This window comes from Brienomyrus brachyistius, chromosome 2 (genome assembly GCF_023856365.1).
Source record: "Brienomyrus brachyistius isolate T26 chromosome 2, BBRACH_0.4, whole genome shotgun sequence".
NCBI lineage: Eukaryota > Metazoa > Chordata > Actinopteri > Osteoglossiformes > Mormyridae > Brienomyrus > Brienomyrus brachyistius.
Genome location: NC_064534.1, coordinates 2,625,585 through 2,645,064, shown reverse-complemented (window position 1 = coordinate 2,645,064; position 19,480 = coordinate 2,625,585). Strand labels below are relative to the sequence as shown.

The 19,480-nt window shown below is 45.5% G+C and overlaps 1 long non-coding RNA gene across 1 annotated transcript; it reads left to right on the top strand.

Moving 5' to 3' along the window:
* Window positions 1-7,835: 7,835 nt before the first annotated feature.
* Window positions 7,836-9,110, top strand: LOC125714539 (uncharacterized). The gene is made up of 3 exons (XR_007383772.1): window positions 7,836-7,909; window positions 7,996-8,128; window positions 8,342-9,110. It is a non-coding gene; the product is annotated as an uncharacterized LOC125714539 (long non-coding RNA).
* The last annotated feature ends 10,370 nt before the right edge of the window (window positions 9,111-19,480 follow it).

Genomic DNA, 19,480 nt, shown 5'->3' with positions numbered 1-19,480 from the left:
AGTGACTGGCATTATAAAACAAATGAGAAAAAATGAAGAGAATCACTACAGAGAACATAAGTATGAAAAAAGATGTAGTTGAAGAGAGGGGTTTGTGCTGCGGCCCTGTGTACACAATGCACAGCCCTCGCCAGCGTGCAAATGCTGCTCCTTATTGTGCTCTCGGTGATTTTATCAACGTTGTTAGAACATTCATTGAGCTAAGTGAGATATCCATCAAGGGGTGACAGCAAGCAGCGGACTAATGGCTGTTAGAAGATAATAATTTTTAATATGATTTTTATTTCGCTTAATTTCATCTCTTCTTGACAGAGGTCCCATGTCATTGGAGGTCCTTCCTGAGCGGGGGATTTGTTTATGTGGGAGTGCATAGCACAAACCGCCTTTTCAAAGCCCACAAAGAAAAACAGGCCACATTTGCAAATGGTCGCTGAAAAGCTTAATATGATTCCACGCTTAACGCGATTGTGTCAGGCACTGTGGTAGTTTATTATGATTATTTTTTAACGTGCGGTTTCACGTTTGGATGCTTCAGCTACACTAAGATGCTCTCCTGCTCTAAACACACGCAAAAAAAAAAACCTACAGATTTCTACACATGGCTTTTATTGAGAAAAGATAAAAATAAAACTGGAAAAAGCAGGCGGGGCAGCCATCATTGACCTCACCACGGTTACTGTTGCTAACCTCACATTTCCTCTTTTACCCAGTAGTTTGTGAAGTTCCCGGCAGTTGGAAAAAAAATCCTATTTATTTTTAATAAATGTCTGAAATGTGAGAGACTGTGTACTGCCAAAGTTTGTAAAAAAGGCTGCGTATAATGAGGTCTTATAATCAAAGCGATGATAGCTTATTTGGTTTTTATCAAAGCATGCAATCTTTTAAACCTAATTAATTTCATTGAGCCTGCTATTTTGACTTGTGTTTTTATTGCGGACTGATGTGATCGGGAGGATATTACGCATGCCCCCCCTCCGCCTGCGCCGTAAATCTGTCCTTTTTGTTCTTCTCCTGCTCTTGGCAGTCCCCCTCCAGCCCGACTCCCGCTCTCATCCCGTTACCTGCCACTGCCCCTGTTAAATTCCTCCCTCCTCTGATCCACTTTAAAATCACTCCTCTTTGTTTCCACGTGCCCTGCTGTTTCCGTTTAACCCCCTCTGATCCGTGACCCAAATAAAACGGCTCCACCTACTACCAAGATCTTCGCTCACCGTCCTGAAAGGATCACCTCCCTCGCATTACGCTTCATAAAAACATAATTTTATTTCCGGAACTTTCCCAGGGCCCCTTTAATTTGCGTTCTGCCGATTCATAGGCATCTTCACCCAGAGAGGCTTTAAGAGAGCTGCAGCTTCAGTCTTGTTCCAATTTCCCATTTACCTGTTTGCAGAGCTACTTATGCCATGGAAGCTTGAAATACTAGTGCAGTTTGCGACGGGTTCATAGGAGCCGCTCTTTGTTTGTTTGCGCTCCGGTGGCTTGAGTGACATGGATACGAACAGGTCGGGTCCAGGCGGATGCACGGAAGGCCAACCCAAAATGCTTTTAGCTCACATGTGACCCTTCAGTGCTCTCCTGCCCCCCTGGTTGGGAGAAACGCCCTCTCCCCCCTTCTCTAAAGGTCACGCATTCCTGCCAGGTAAAGCCAACCTCCCTGTCAGGGATGAGAGAGCAGAAACTGCTCCTGACATCGAGGCCCAGTCTGGCTTCGCCAGTTCTGGATCTTTCTTTAGATCTGCAGGGCTTCGGAGCGTGCCCAGAGAATCCCCTCACACTGATTGGCTGACCTGAGGTCCTGATGTCGCGGTCTAGCCAGTGGCACTTTGAGGCCACCTCAAAAAGGAGAGCTCTGCTCCCTGTCCCCCCTCCCCCCAATCCAGTGCCAAAGACGTCCCCTGTTTATTAATACTTTGCGTAATTAGCCTCTCCTGTTCCCTAGCAGGGACAATGTGCCATTCCTCATATGGATCGAAGTTCAAATATATATTTTTAAATCATTCCATAGATATATGTTCTGTTTGTTATGTAAAGAGAGCTTTCATTTGCATGTACGCTACTTGCACTATTCTCTGAGGGCTTGTAACATCTCCTAAGGACTGAAAGAACACAGTGTTTCCTCTGCACATGTTTGAGCACCGTCTGTGTACTGCAGCCTGGAACATTTATACTCCTTTTAAGTTTATAATTTTATATTTTAGCTTAGACTATGAATGCAAAACAACATTGTGTTTCAATGTGTCTCCCGGTTTGCCTACGTAACCTAACCACCATTGACGTCTCCTTTAAACAACAGAATGGATGAAATGTAAATTATTATTCTTTTTTTTTTTTTTGTTCCTAAGAGGATTGTCACCATTGTCTCCCGTAAAGTCTCCCTGTCCCTGTTTGTGCGATAACATAAGACAACGATAATTTAAAAATTAATTGTAGGGCCCGCCGTGCCCCACCCCCCACCATTAAATGAAATATCGTTTAGGAAAAGCCTCATCCCATGATTTGTAACCCGAGGTTTCAATTGTCTTCATCTCGGCTATATTAATGGGTAGGTTAATGGCCTACAGAAATCCTTTAATTTATGCCAGGATAAATTAGGGAGAAGTAATGGATTTTGCTTTTCAAAATGTCCGGTTGGGGCATTTTCACTGAACTTATCTGAGAAATCAAATTATCGCATTATCTTCGTGAATGCGTCTTTAGAAGGCGTGCTCTGTGACAGTTCTCGGGAATGCTTCAGACAGTCCTGACATGATTCCCTCTTTATTGTGGCTTGATAGTATATGTTTTGACAAAATGAGGTAATCATTTCCTGAATATTACTACCCATGGCTGGGTTTTAATACCCAGCCGCGGATCAGAAAGAGCCAGCACAGGAGGGAAAAATGAGCCGTCGCAAAATAAGGCGGCAGAAACGCCGCTGCAGGCTTCCTGGCACTCTGCGGTCGCAGGAGATGCCAGTCCCTGCAAGATGCAGACGAGCTTCCATTTTATGCGTGTGTGAACGCATTCTGGCAGGTTTCTCCTCTGTTTGCGACTGCCTGTCTCATACTCCACTATTTAAAAGTAGAAATGAAGAACCTGGAAGTATTTTTTATTATTATTTCTTAGTATTTATATTTTGTATTCCCCTGAAAAAAACAGGATAAGTGATATATATATATATATATATATATATATATATATATATAGAGAGAGAGAGAGAGAGAGAGAGAGAGAGAGAGAGAGAAGGTTATGCACTGAGGGTTGTTCAGTTAACACTGATTTTTTTGCCACAGTGTTTCGCATATTTCTCAATTATTAGCAAAAATATATCCATCCATCCATCCATCCATTTTCCAAACCACTTATCCTACTGGGTCGTGGGGGGTCCGGAGCCTATCCCGGAAGCAATGGGCACGAGGCAGGGAACAACCCAGGATGGGGGGCCAGCCCATCACAGGGCACACTCACACACCAGTCACTCACACATGCACTCCTATGGGCAATTTAGCAAGTCCAATTAGCCTCAGCATGTTTTTGGACCATGGGGGGGGAAACGGGAGGAAACCCCACGACGACATGAGGAGAACATGCAAACTCCACACACATGTAATCCAGGCAGAGACTCGAACCCGGGCCCCAGAGGTGTGAGGCAGGTGGAGTAACGCTTAAGGATAGAGCAGAATCAGCCCAGAAGGAGCCTAATTGTAACTTTAAGAAACTCACTCCACCAGAATTTAATGTATAGGTGTATGTAATGTATGTATAATGTATAGGCTGTTATCCATTTATAGTCTAAACTACATATAGGCAAAATCAAGTCAATCTGTAACAAACAAGCTAGGCAGCCAAGATATAAACATGTGAGTTTTAGGAGGTATAGATGTAGCAGGTGGGAATGTTCTGCTGGTCTGGAGCCTCCGCTGCATTGCTCACAGCAGCAATACCACAGAGATGCCTTCCGTATTATTTTTATTTACTGCATAGTGGAAAAACATGGTGAAGTAATGAGAAAAATGATAATTGATAATAATCCAGTGGCATATTAATTTCATATCCTGTGGATTTTGCAAGGTCCTTATTATTCGGAACAAATCAAATCACCTTCTCTCTTCGAACATCACTCAGGGTTCCAAATGTCACTCAGCGCTCTGAATGTCACTCAGCATTCTGAACATCACTCAGTGTTTTGAATGTAGTTCCGTGTTCTGAGCATCACTCAGTGTTCTGAATGTTGCTCAGTGTTCCGAGTGTCACTCAGCGTTCTGAACATCACTCAGTGTTCTGAATGTAGTTCCGTGTTCTGAGCATCACTCAGTGTTCTGAATGTAGGTCTGTGTTCTGAGCATCACTCAGTGTTTTGAATGTAGTTCCGTGTTCTGAGCATCACTCAGTGTTCCGAATGTCGCTCAGCGTTCTGAACATCACTCAGCATTCCAAAATGTCACTCAGCATTCCGAATCTTGCTCAGTGTTCTGAGTGTCGCTCAGCGTTCCGAATGTCACTCATCTGTTGTGTTTCCTAAGCCTCCTGCCAGGTGTATAACATATCAGAATCTCCTCACCTTCAAATATCTTGAAGTGTAAACCATCAGACATGGTTAAACTATACTACCTTGGTAAAGATATTACAGCACTCTGTCAATGTCATAAACGGTGTTTAAATCATCATAATCTGCAGTGATACCCGTGATTTTCCGTGTTGATTAAGAAGCGTGATTTGCGGCCTAAACATTTAACCAGCGCCCCCACTGACCAGTGTTTTCCTGTTCTGGCAGACAGGGCTGGTGTGCTGCCCACCCCCATGTCCTATGCGCCCTCCAGAGGGCACCTACCGCTTTAAGCAGAAACCTCATGCTAGTGGTGTATGGTTTTGGCAGATATTTGGGGTTTGCTGCTAATCCTTGCAGGCGTGTTGTCAGCGAGGCAAGTGTGATATTAGCAAGGGCGCGCCGTCCCTCCGGCGGTGTCACACACAATTAGTGTCCCCAGGTAGCGACTCCATTAGTATTACGAAGTGGAGCAGTGGTGGGGGGAGGGGGTGATGAGGATGGGCCCCTGGTCCTCTTTGTGTCCCAGCATGCCTCAGGTCATGCCATAGGCTCCAACTGTGTGCACACACACACACACACAAACACACACACACACACACACAGACCTATACGCATGTCTTTGTGGGGACCATCCATTCATTTCTATGGGCAAAACCCTAATCCCAACATGGCAACCTTAACCACTAGCCAGCCCTAACTTTAGCTAAGTAACTAAATAAAATACCTAAGTAACTAAATAAAATACAAGACTTTTGGCATTTTTTTTGCTTTTTGATTGCAGCCACATATTTTCATAAAATTCAGTTTTCATAACAGGTTTCTATCATATATTTATATGCAATGTATATCTGATCCACTCAGCTCTGTTTACGCTACGTTACACCCTTATGGTAACGGGAACCTGCACATTTCAATCGAATGCTTGTCTGAAGCAAACAAGTTCACAAATTTACATCCCATTATAGACACTTATTAGCTACTATAACAGCTGGCAAAGCAAATATAACCATAAATTAACTGTGTGCACAGCATATTCACCATGGCCTCAATTTTTATTTAATCAGCTCTACTCATATATATCCATCCATCCATCCATCCATCCATCCATCCATCCATCTTCCCGTTGCTTACCCAGCGCACGATTGTAGGCTTTCTCTATTTTATTTTTCTTATTTTTGGTGAAAAACTATTTTTCTAAAACACAAGAAAGTTATATTAGCGGACAATTTCACATAAAATGTGAAATATTACGTGAGAAGCTGGGGCATCCGTCCACATCACTCAGCTCGATCTCGCCGTCTCTCCTCAGGTTCTGTGCGTCATGTGACCCCCCCCCCCAACTTGGCATGAGGCCACGCCCCCTAATATTGCCCCCGCCCCCTCCAGATATCAGCTTCTCCAAGCTCAGAGCAGCTACCACATGCCAGCTACATATCAGCCAGTGAATGTGGCCGGATAAATAAGTAAATAAACCAGAAACAGATAAAGAAATAGGCCAAAAAATGGAGGAGAGTGAGAATGTGAGATGACAGTGCAGCTGTGGAGAGCAGGTCCCAATTTGGCTGATAAAGCTGCAGGTGCAGTAGATGTAACCTCAGTCGCATCTTAGCCCTTAAGAAGAAGCAGAGGGAGAGAGACAGAAACTTTTCCCCCTGACAGGCAGCAGGAAAAGCCCCCCCAGCCCACATGCTTTTAAAGCTGCTCTTTATGATATTATCAATTATGCTTTATAAATAGATTCCAGTGTGCCGAGCTTCACCCACTTCCTCCATCACCTCCCCCTCCCCTCGAACCCACAGCAGTACCCCCCCCCAGAAGTCATCACTCAGGCTGAGGCCCACACGGCATGCCAAGCCCCACTTCCTCTCACCGCAATGCCCACTTCCTTGCGCGTCTGTAATTGCGCTCGAGCCTGACAGCTCTTTGCCGAGACGAAGCCCCCCCCGTCACCGGCCCAGCCTCCGCGGAATGGTCCCTCTCGCGGCACACGTCTCCGGCACCTGACAGGCCGCCTTAATTCTGCGCTGGAAGGCCTGGCTGGCCGCCCCTGCCGGCATGGTCCTCTCAGCCGGATTTAGGGCCATCGGGCTCACCGCCATGGGCAGGCCGATGCTCACGCCTGCTTCTGCTCTTACACAGCTGCACTGTGCTCTACGCTTCCCAAACCCGCGCCGTTGTCCTGGTAACGACCCCAGTGGCGTAACGCATACCCTGCGCCCATCTCCTGCCGAGGATTCATGAATGTCACCGAGTGTCACATCGCTGGTAAGTAAGCAGTGCTGCACCGGGAAGGTAAATTCGGAGCAGGAAGCGGGTGACAGCGGGGTTTCCTTAACTACGCGCCGCGCACTCTGGACAGCCTATGGCTGCCGAAAGCATGTCAGCATCACCACATCAAAGTGAATCACCACCCAGACGTAGCTGGCAACCCGCAGTTAAGGTGCACTTATTCTGAGGACAAAGAAACTCAATACGATTGGCTCGTTATTAATTCCTCCAGCCAATTGTACAGTGCTAAACCAAATCATGGGCCGGTAAATAATTATTTGCCTAATTAATGATCACTTAACAGTTCCCAGTCTCTAAACAATCTGGCCGATGAATAACTGATTGGCTTTAATTAACTTCTGTACAAGTTTCACTGTTTTATTTCATGAGCACAAATGCACCAAGCAGAATATCAAAATATATTTCACTACCTTCTGCCAAACACACCAGACTAGAGTTCTGATCTAAATGGCTAGTGAGTAACCCAGTGATCACGGTGGCGTGGATCAGCCTCTGAGCTCAATGTACTGACAACAACAAAACAACTACAATAGCAATTATTATAATTATTATTCTTCCTAGTAATACTACTACTACTACTACTACTACTAATAATAATAATAATGATTGAAGATAAAAGCCTTAGCTTTTACTGTGTCCATAGCAGGGAAAGCTGCTGAACAGCTGAGAATAATTCTGTTACTTTTGGGTTACAGCCAAATCAAAATCCTGAGTATACCTACTGAAAACCACAATTATCTATTGTTTAAACTTAATACATGTTTCTGTTATAGAGCTAACTCTGGCTCATTTACAGAGTTTTGTTCTGTTGATCAATGAGCACTGTCCCTGTTAATAAATAAAAACAATCAAATAAATAACCTAGTAGTGGAAATTGGCTTTGCACTAGTGAATCAATATTTCAGTGAGAGCACAAGTGTTGCGTGCAGATACGCAGGCGGCAGGGCCCTGGTCTGGGCTCCCTTTGCTGGAGAGTGAGTCAATGATCTAATATCCAAATTCATGGTGATCCCAACCAGCATGGCCATCATAGCCGGCCTCAGAAGGCATGCCGTCCAAGGATTACAGCTGATTGGACAAAGATTCAGGAAGGTAACGACCCGAAATACACCTCAGTCTGATATCTGGTGAAGAAGGGAAGTGAAGGACAATTCAGACTAATGACCCAGCCTGCATAGTCTCCAGAGTGCAAGCCCAGGGAACTTGTATGAGATGAAGAGAAGAGCCTAAGCAAGGCAGACCATAAAGAGCCTACAGCAGCCTGACGATGGCCGCAGACAAACTGGGAGAGGCACGTCGGGTTATTTCCAGGTAAAACCTTTCAGACAAATGCCTTCTTCAACATTGCAACTAGTAGCTATTTTAAGAAATCGCAAGATTATGTTGAATTTTACTGCCGTGTTACACTGCTTTGGTACTCCCTATGTCTTTTTTTTTTCATTTTTATATATTATATGATGTAAAACATCATGAAGGACCCTATTTTTTTACTTGTACCTTATGTACATTATAACCCCACCCCAGCCCTTGGCATAAGGTCTGTTTGATGGTCTGGAGAACTCTGGGATACCATCTGCAGGAACCCCCAACTCCAGTCCCCCACCCACGAGATGGTATCTGGGTGGAATGAGTCCAACAGAAACAAGAAAAATGGAAGCATGGCTGAGAGGAATCGAGGACGAACCATTTTAGTCCAGAGGACTGTGACAGGAAGCAGCTCTTTCTGGGCGCATCTGTGTCCAGCGGTTCAACGGGGAATCGCATAACGAGAACGCAGCTGGAACTGCAGCTGAGGCCATGATGTCTGTGCAAAAGACAGAAGGCAGTGAGGGACTTCATCCCCGCACTGCCATCCGGCTCCAGTGGATTCGCTAACAAACTCGAAGTATTCTTGTTTATCACCAGTGCAGCAATGTTACCGAAAGGTGGGAGGTAGTTCTCAAAGCAACAGTCAAAGGCTGGTTTTGTCCAGGTTCATCTCATTCTCAGTGGGACCTGACGATGGTTTCCGTCATGAGGCATCCGTAGATTCCTCAGTGCAGAGCATAAAAAAGATAAGGTGAGCTAAGCAGAGCCATTTGGTGCTGGTAGTCATAGGTTACTGGCAAATTAAGTGCGTGAATTCCATAATAAAAACATGCAAGGCGAGTCATTAATGTGAGTTGCGCCTTGGTGGAGGAGACCTGGGGACAGATGATTCGCGGCGAGCTTGGACGTCGCTGGGCATTGTGGGATGCCCTGGTCCCCTTGTGTGTGCTCTCAATCACCCAGCCGGCTTCATCAGCACGGGACATAAACCGAAATGAGTTCACAGGAACTTCCTGCAGCAGCCGGAATAGTTTGCTGGAGAGTTATAGCTGTGGGTAAAATTAGATGTGCTTAGAGCCTCAGGCAGAGCGAAATAAAAGAGATGCTTTTAAATGGAGTGTAGATTTCATATCCCTCAGTCAGCTCCAATAAATAAATCTTTGACAATTTGTTCGGTAAACATTGGTTACACTGTGTTTCCATTGTCTGTGTGTTTTTTCACCCGTTCTTCTGCCGGCTATCTGTCTTGTGAGACGCGGCACGCGGCTCATCCCCGCACGTCTGTTTCAGTCACAGATTGTTTAAACATGCGTGCATTTTGAATATTCCGAGATGTCCCACTGTATTTTACGACTCCTCCTCGGACTGATGAATATGGAAATGTGCAGCGCGCAGCTTTGTTCGGGAATATAAATGCGATGGGTTTTTTCCCAAGAAAGTACACGATCAGGCATTAGGGTGCAAGCAGGCCTGTGGTTCATTTTAACACCGGACAGATAAGATAAAAAAAATAAAATAAAGCAATTGGAAATCATCATTCCCCTGAATTGAAATGGTCTGTCAAATGGGGACATATTGTATTGAAAGGAATAAATAAAACCAGAGACTCTCGTTTGATCTGAACAAAAAACTGCAGTTTCAAAGGGCAAACGAGGCCTGTTTACATGCGACCGCATTGTGAGCCCTGAACCTCGGAAGCTGATCTGTATCGCCCTGCGGTTAATAACAGCGGCGTTTGCTGCGAGGGTTGGCACTTGAGTTCTGTCGCAATAAAACGCACCAATCCTGCGATTTGCAAATAAGAAAATAACCTAAATGAGGACAGCGGCTGTGCACCAGAGAGTTATGGAATTAGGCTCCACATTTTCGTTTCCCAGGCAAAAAATGGAGAGAGAATTAAATATCTTGCGACACAGATGGCACTCGGTCAAAGGCGCGGTGAGGCCATTGTTCTCCGCACTTAATGATTTGGATCTCTACTATTTGGCTGTGGTTTCAGGGCCTTCATAGAAAGGTTTTTGCCAAAAGACTCTTAATGAAGGCGCAGAGAGGGGAAAACGAGGCGGAAACCGTGATCTGCTGCAGCCCGCCTCGTTGCTTTCAGCCGGCACGCGGCAGTAATGCCTGCACCCTTAACTATTGCATTAAGCATCTGCTGGAGTCTTTTATGGATCAGATAGCATTGTCCTGCCTGGATGTTTGATTTCATTACCTCCTTCAGAATGAGCCAAACAAGTGTTCCTATTGATTTGCACGTTAAATATATTAGTAATAAAACAATCTCTGGGCAAACCAATTGTAAAATCAATAGTAATTGGTACCAAAATATTATGAGCGCCTGGTTTGCAGTCATAGTGCCTTTGTGTAACTGACCAGTAAAAGCCTTGACATTTCCATGCACTCTGTACCGTGAATGTGATAAACATTGACTGCATCCGCCCTGCGACCCCCTCTAACTCTGACTGCTTGACTACCTGCTTTGGGTCTCTCGGAGTAAAACAAGTTAACACTTATGGCAAAACAAAATGCTCCCACAGAGCAGAATTTTTCGAGCTATATAAATATTAATGATAAGATCAACACAGAGACACGCCTCAGCCGTCCAGCCGGAGAGATTTGCTTGACAAACTTATTCTACATGGTTCTGAGAATAAAATTCTATTCCTCTTTGCAAGGAGTCCATTTGCTGTTTTTGTTATTTATGAAGAACATATGATGGGCAGGACCAAAAACACGGGAAGCCAATGGGAGACAAAAAGACAGAATCATCTTGGATCTGATTGGACAATTTAGATAAGCGACATCATCTGGGACTGCTTAGTAACGGCTTAATGAAAACACCCCCTACTAAGATGCAGTATTCCTGCAGGATAATTCTCGGTGTTGTGTGGCTCGGTGGTTTAGGCGCATGTGATCAAAAAGTTGCAGGTTCAAATTCTGAGGTTAGTAGGGTGACTCTGCCCATTGGGCCCTTCAGCATCAACCCATGGCCGTTGCATTCTCAAATTTGTGGCGCTAAATAAATAAAAACATGAAAGCCCAAACGTGAGAATGTACCCTTCTGGTACATGGGTGCGATGACATTACTGAGGTTGAACAAGGACTTGGAACCATGATGTTTAGTTATAGAGATAACAATTATGTGAGCGCTCCACAGTGGGGAGGTAGTGCCCCTCCTCCTCATTTCCTGTGTACGTGATGTGTTGGGGGCCATGTGAACCCAGAATGGGGGGGGCATGGAACAAAGAGGCATGTGCCGGCCCCCTTCCACGGGACACCCCCCCAAGGGCCCAGGAATGCAGCCTGCTGCCATTGCACTACCACGCGCTTGCAGGTACGCGGGCGAGTCGTTAGCGGGTGACCTGTATTCCACACGGCGACGCCGCGGAGAGGCTCCGCTCGGGCCGTGCACCTGCCGCAGGCTGGCTGGTCACCACCCCCCGACCCCATCCCTGCATGACGGATGGCTTTTGTTCTCCCCAACTCCTGGGAGCACCGGGCCGGCCCCTGTTGTCTTGTCATTTAAATAATTCAGGTACAAGATGGAGCACATCTGGAACAAAATCCCTGCAGAAGAAAGAGGTACAAGAAGGAGAAAAACGCCGGGGCTGGAGGTTTCCAGCAGGATGCAGCAGGCGCTTTGCAGGCACAGTCACCTGAAGCTGTTCTCCTACGGGACTGATTGGCTTGGTACTGAGCTCGGCTGAAGCCGATTTCCAAACAGAAGGTTCGGTTTTGAATGATTTAGTGGGCCTGACTGTCATACTGCTGCGCTGTGAGCCCAAAGCATACTCACAGTGCTCCAGGTGTGTACAGGGTTCAATGAGTCAATGATTCACAAGTTTTACTGTCATCCGTACAAGTAAAAATACAATAAAGGATCTGCTTGCATTCCTCCCCGCAAGACGACAGCATATAATAATGAAGAACAATAAAGAGCAAATAAGACAATAGCGAACGGCAACATACAATATATACACAATATAAAAGGATTACATAATATGCATGAAATATACAGTATTCAACATACATACGATATATAACAACAAGTATGGCAACAAGGTGCTGAGGCTTAATGGCTGCTTGTTTTCCAGCTATCCCTGCCCCACACACTGCTGATTACCTGGATCAGGTGTGTTCAGCCAATCAGAAGCTGAAAGACAGCTGGGACTTGTGTGTGGGGCAGGGATAGCAGGAAAACAAGCAGGGCAGTGGGGCCCGAGGACCGGGTTTGAGAACCACTGGATTATGAGTTATCAGCGAGTTTCAACAATCTTTGCACTGATGAGATAAAACCCTGAATCTCGAAGTGTGTGAGGATATATATAGTACATAAGTCTTAGGCAGTCAAAGACAATGTTTAAGGCTGTTCATCTTGATAGTAATTGTATATTTTCTCAGAAAAAGAGACAATTTCACATTATAACATATGCAAATTAACAGTAACACACAAAAAATAAATAAATACGAATTTCATTCATTCTCCAAAAAGTTACTGATATCCTGCTGGATGGCTAGATATGCTTCGGTTCCCAAACCTCTCCTCAGGGGTACCTCAGCCATTCTATGTATTCATTACATTTCTCCATCAGCTCTATTAATTAATTAATTAATTAACTTGATTTATATAATAATAACTTGATTTATATAAAACACATGGGTATATTACATGATTGCTGCAAATATAAATCTTCTGACACTTTGACAGACAATATTGTCAGTTTACACCAACATGAAGTTCTTTTAAACTTCATCTTCTGTAACTGCCTAAGACTTTTGCACAGTACAGTATATTTGGGCCTTTCATGCTAATATTCATCCAGCTATGTACTTCGGCCTATGGTGACAGATCTACATCTGTTCTGGGAGTTAATCTATGTCCAACAATAGGCAGGTGTCTTATGGGCACATCCAGCTGTGGGGGTGAAGTACAACCAACTAAGACCCCAAATTTACATCCTGCTGTGTGGGGTAAAGTACAACCAAGACCCCAAATTTACATCCTGCTGTGTGGGGTAAAGTACAACCAACTAAGACCCCCAATCTATATCCAGCTGTGTGGGGTAAAGTACAACCAACTAAGACCCCCAATCTATATCCAGCTGTGTGGGGTAAAGTACAACCAACTAAGACCCCAAATTTACATCCTGCTGTGTGGGGTAAAGTACAACCAACTAAGACTCCCAATCTATATCCAGCTGTGTGGGGTAAAGTGCAACCAACTAAGACCCCAAATTTACATCCTGCTGTGTGGGGTAAAGTACAACCAACTAAGACCCCCAATCTATATCCAGCTGTGTGGAGTAAAGTACAACCAACTAAGACCCCAAATTTACATCCTGCTGTGTGGGGTAAAGTACAACCAACTAAGACCCCAAATTTACATCCTGCTGTGTGGGGTAAAGTACAACCAACTAAGACCCCCAATCTATATCCAGCTGTGTGGGGTAAAGTACAACCAACTAAGACCCCAAATTTACATCCTGCTGTGTGGGGTAAAGTACAACCAACTAAGACCCCCAATCTATATCCAGCTGTGTGGGGTAAAGTACAACCAACTAAGACCCCAAATTTACATCCTGCTGTGTGGGGTAAAGTACAACCAACTAAGACCCCCAATCTATATCCAGCTGTGTGGGGTAAAATGCAACCAACTAAGACCCCAAATTTACATCCTGCTGTGTGGAGTAAAGTACAACCAGCTAAGACCCCAAATTTACATCCTGCTGTGTGGAGTAAAGTACAACCAGCTAAGACCCCAAATTTACATCCTGCTGTGTGGAGTAAAGTACAACCAGCTAAAACCCCAAATCTACTTCCAGCTGTGTGGAGTAAAGTACAACCAGCTAAAACCCCAAATCTACTTCTAGCTATCAGCATGAATCTCTACACCCAGCTGTGTCCAGCGTGCAAACTCAACGTAACTCATCAAAGTCGGCTTCAATAACAGCTAAGCTCCACCAGCGCCGGCTGCACCGCTGAACCTGCGCTGCGGTTCCTTGAGCGATGAGGCAAATCGGACAAAAGGCAACATCTTCCTTTCCCTCTGCCTGTCCATTTGGCAGTAAAGAATCTCCATCGCTACTGGCTTATGATCAGGACATGTACCCTCATGGTGGGGGCCATGGGAGAACGAGGACGTGAAAATGGGGGGGAGGGGGCAGTATGTAATTTCGGGTAACCTGCCTGATGATGGTCCCGTGGTTTATGGGGACTCACACATATGACACACAGGCCCAGTGCTCTCTGCCATGTGCAGGAATATTTGCTCAGTCCACCGAAGGAGGAGATTTGAATATGAATGCCAGTACCAGAGGGACGAGCGTGTCTGGTGATCAGGATCTCCGCCCACAGCATCTGTGGGCACCGTGTGCCATTTCGGCACTTATTATGGTTGTCTGCTGACATGTATTGAACCTTTTTGCACTTTTGGCTCCTGGTACAGGAAGTGACATCATAGTCATGTAAGTGGGCCTGCGTTTGACGAGATTTGCATTCACATCTCTGAGGCTGTACTCACTGAGCTTTAGCGTCCCTAAGAAAAGAAACATTGTGAATTCTTTTGGTGAAATCCTCTTGTCTGCTGATAAGGGCGTGGGAAATGTGGAAGTTGTGGCAAACAGGTGTGTATGATTAGACGTGCCACCCCTGGGGGATGGAGATCAAAATACAGGGCAGTGAGAAAAGGGAGTAAAGAACAATACAGAAAACGGACACGAAACACCTTTCTCAAGAGAATAGGAGGCAACCAGGCTGTCGGGCAAAACTGAGATGTTTTGTGTTGTTTTTGGGTTTGGGAAAGGGCCTGAGGTTTCGGGTCGATGTGAGTAAAGGGAAGATGCAGACAGGAACAGTTTTGTGGGACTGTTTAGGAGTCAGAAAAGGACCACGAACACTTGTCACCTGCCCCCACTCTTGGTCCCCACAATAAAGAAGAATAAGAGCTCTTTAGACAGAAGAGGAGCCTCCTAAGAAAATGGCTCTCTGCTGAGCATACAGCTACAAAAGGAGCGGGAAAGGAGTGTAAAAGGAGCGGGAAAGGAGTGTAAAAGGAGCGGGAAAGAAGTGGAAAAGGAGCGGGAAAGGAGTGGAAAAGGAGCGGGAAAGGAGTGTAAAAGGAGTGGGAAAGGAGTGGAAAAGGAGCGGGAAAGGAGTGGAAAAGGAGCGGGAAAGGAGTGTAAAAGGAGCGGGAAAGAAGTGGAAAAGGAGCGGGAAAGAAGTGGAAAAGGAGCGGGAAAGGAGTGGAAAAGGAGCGGGAAAGGAGTGTAAAAGGAGTGGGAAAGGAGTGGAAAAGGAGCGGGAAAGGAGTGGAAAAGGAGCGGGAAAGCTTCAGCCGTGGGAGGGGCCGCGCTGTGAACCTTCCCCTGAGTGTTACCGGGAGTCAGCTGACCCAGCGGCCCTGATGGATATGAAGGGCATTTGGGGTGTGAGGGGGCTCTGACCACCCCTCACTCAGTGCACGCTGTCCACTGGCGTTCTCCCAATGCAATCGCCCTCCTAGCAGTATTTTCTTTTTTCTCTCCTTTTCTCTTTTCCCTTCGTTCTGCCCCCCCCCCCCCAAAAGAAAGGATGAGAAATGAAAAGGGACGGACCAGAGCAGGAGGAGGTGATGAATGGCTTTCAATTCCTTAAAGGCGCGTCTTCCTGGGTAACAGAGTCCATGAAATTTACATTATTAATCTGGCGTAATAATCCAGGACATGGGCAGAAGACTGGAAAACAGGCAATGGCAGGCAGGAGAGTTAGCGGGAGGGTGGGGCGGGGCAAGATAAGTGGGCGGGGCAATGTAAATGGGCGGGGCAAGGTAAGTGGGCGGGGCAAGGTAAGTGGGCGTGGTGAGGTAAGGTGAGCAGGCAGGTTGAAGCGAGTGGGTGGGGGCAGGGCGAGGCGTGGCTGACTTACCATCAGTGCCAGTGCCGTGAGAGCAGCTGGACAGGCTGCGTCACATAAATAACAGGCCTTCCCGCAGCTTAATTGTACTCCAGTGGATATCGTCTGCATGGGCCTCTAATTACTTCACTTTCATTAGGTCCGGCAAAAGATGCTTCGGCTGGGAGGGGGGGCTGGGGTCTATTGTGCTTGGCAACAATGAAAAATTCATATTCTCGCCTTTTCCCTCCTCTCTCTCTCCATTCCCTCCTTCTGTCTGCCGACTCTCTCTCGCTCCCTCTCTTATTCTGTGATATATTTAAATGTTAATAACCATTCAGTCTTGACACCTTATCTACCCAGCGCCGAGTTTAACAGGAAATCTATTTAATCTGAAGAATCTCATTACACGATCATGGCGGCGCGGCCGGGAAGAGGGGAAGATGGAGAGGGAAGAAAGGAGGAAAGACAGAGAGGGTGCGAGAAAAGGAGGGATAAAAGGGAGGGCAAAATGGCCGCAGAGAAGGAGATTCTTTAATTTAATTTATCGCCGGGCGCGGAGCGACGGAGGAGAGGAATGAAGGGCCAGCCTCTGTTTCAGCAGATAATGATTAAATGTTTTCTATTGTGCTACAGCTGGTAAGTTTCATCATCGCAGGAGAGGTGGATGGGTGGAAGAAAAGGAGAAAAACGGAGAGACCCTCGGTGCTTTTGAGTGCGTTCCAAATATTAACTCCTTTTAAGGGCATTAAAAGATTATCAGTGATTTAAGTGAATGTCTGTCAGGGACATTAGTGGCAGGCATGCAGGCTGTTCCCAAAAGCCCAGCAACACAAGCCTCCCTTCCCATCTCGATTATCTCATTCACCCAGCAGTATTTAATTTCATTTCCATGAATATGCAATGAATTTAATTTTGAACACTATTTTCATCTGCTCCTGTAATCACAAAAAATGCCAGTGTAATTAGTTTCTAATTACTTGCTTTAATTGTTGTAGTAATCATTTTAATTACCCAAATGCGCAGACATTAAAAGCAGAAAGGGAAAGTAATGCACCCACAGCTCCCACCTCGCGATCCCCGCGCTGGAGCTCGCTGTCTTGCTTTTAAAATGGGGCGGCCTGCGCTCTCAGGACAGGAGAACGAGGGGGGCGTTGCGTGGACACTTGATAATTTCAGTGTGGGGGGCGGTGCAGAAAAACAGGGATTTTGGACTCCCTTCAGAGCAGCGCATCGGTGCAATCTGCTCCGTGGAAATTTGCATGCCCTGCAAAGCCATTACGCTAAAATATACAGTTATTGTACCTTTCTGGGAGCAGAGCCATACAAATGCTCATCGCATGTGCTTATAGCTCAGTCTAGCAGATGGTAAATCATGAAATTTTATGAAATGATTATGCCGGCGAGGTGTTTTGAAAAGGAGCAGCTGTGAGAGAGACGCCCTGCTATAAACACTCACAGGTGTTGCGACTTTGCCCCACTGCCAGCCACAACATAAAAAATTAAATTATAAACAAACCGGCGAACGTTGTAATCTCCTTCACAGACACACTACTTACAGGGGGAAATTGCTTAAACTAAGCAAAGAATTAAATTTTAATTTCCATAAAATATTTATCGGGGCTAAGGAATTTCATAGCGGGCCCGTGCTCGCCTGCCAAGTTTGGAAATTGCCGGGAAGTGTGCCGTGGCTGGGCCCCGGAGCCCACACGGACGACGATCCATTAGGCAGGACCCTAATGGCCGCTTCAGCCGAGCCCATATGGGCGAGCGGCCTTAATCGGGCCGGAACGGGCTGTGCCAGCTCCCTCAACAAGCTTGCTTTTCTCATTAAGGGTTTATTCCTACCTTAGTATTTAATTAGCCACCCCAGCACAGAGGCCGTCATTGTCCAGCGGAACCCCTTCGCCCCTTCCTCCCTCGAAACGCGACTGCCACCCGCCAGTTAAAGGGCTATAATTCCGTACCCCCTCCCTGTGGCCAGTGGAGTTTGTATTTCACTTGAGGGCCGTGGCCTGGTGCCGGCGTGTGCGTGTCTGTGTGTGCATGTCGGCACAGTCAGGGGTATAACAAGGCAACAAGGCAGCCATTACAATTAGCAGCGAGGAAAACCATTTAAAACGGTCAATTGTGTTTTATCGAGCTGCCACTTATGTAAAATAAAACAAGTAGTAATCAGGGAGGGGCGTAGAAGGCTAATATTTCTGGCGGATATCACTTTGGAGATGCCCAAGATGGCTTCCCGCAATAGATCCTGGCTCCCTCCTGAGATACGTTACGGGGAGGGGGGGGGGCACAAGCCCCCCAAGCCTCCGTCTGATGGACAGCATCTCTTACCTGCGAGGACAGGTCTACAGGACATGCCTCCGGAACCATTGGTAGCTGTTTGATGATACCAGGAACACAGTATTTTAATGAGCGTGAAGGTCTTGAGGCCGTCCAGTTGGACTGACGAGAGACGAGCTCCTGGGGTGGCGTTAGAGAGCTTTGGCCAGTGCTCTTACAGTTTCCTTTTTTTGGTTAAGCTCATATTTTATATTATTCTCAATTTTCATTTGAAATCCAGTTTAGTTTCGATTAATTTTCAGTGTGGTTTTATTAGTTTGTATTTTTAAGGTATATTTCAGTTCGGTTCTTACATTCTTGAGGGCTGTGTGGTGGTGCAGTGGTTGGCAGTGTTGCCTACACCGGGGGTTGAGTCTTCCCCGTGCCTCCATGTATATTTATTCATTCCGATCCGCTATGGCTGCTATCGTGAACATGTCCACATCTATGCACACCTAGTCCTTTACACACATATTGCACGTATTGCGCTCTTGCACAACTTGCCTAATTTGCACAACATAACTTACTCACTTTACTTACCCTGTATATATGCACATTCAATCACATTCAGATATTATATGTAGATAGGTGTGGTGTAAAAATTACTGCCCCTCTCACTCTCATTGTGATCTGTCCTGTGTGTTTGTGTTTCATGTTGCACTCATGGTTTAGGAGAACAATATTTCTCCCTGTATACTTTATTGTGTATTGTTTCGGATGACAATAAAGCTCCACTTACTTACTTACTTGAAGTAATGTTATTTCTATGGATAGACTGAAGGCTGTATGAAAACACAGTGCACATTATGTCCTAAAACTGGGCAAAACAGATATAATTCATGGTTTACAAGTAACATTGTGAATGACCAGTAAAAAATAGCATACTAAATAGTATTAAAAAACAGCAACAGAAAATATTTGACATTTGTTTTTACTTCAGTTAGTTTTGGAAGGAATATTTATACATTTTTAGTTTAGTTCTTTTTTTATTTCTGATCTTATTTTATTTTGGTTTGAGTTTTCATTAACAGCCCTGGTTTCACCCCATTAATATATCCTGCATTATGTATAATTTACATACTTGATGTTACACCCTAGTAGAAGTGAGTGACAAAATAAAGGAGAACAACATGCTGAGATACGCAGGACCTGAACTAGCTG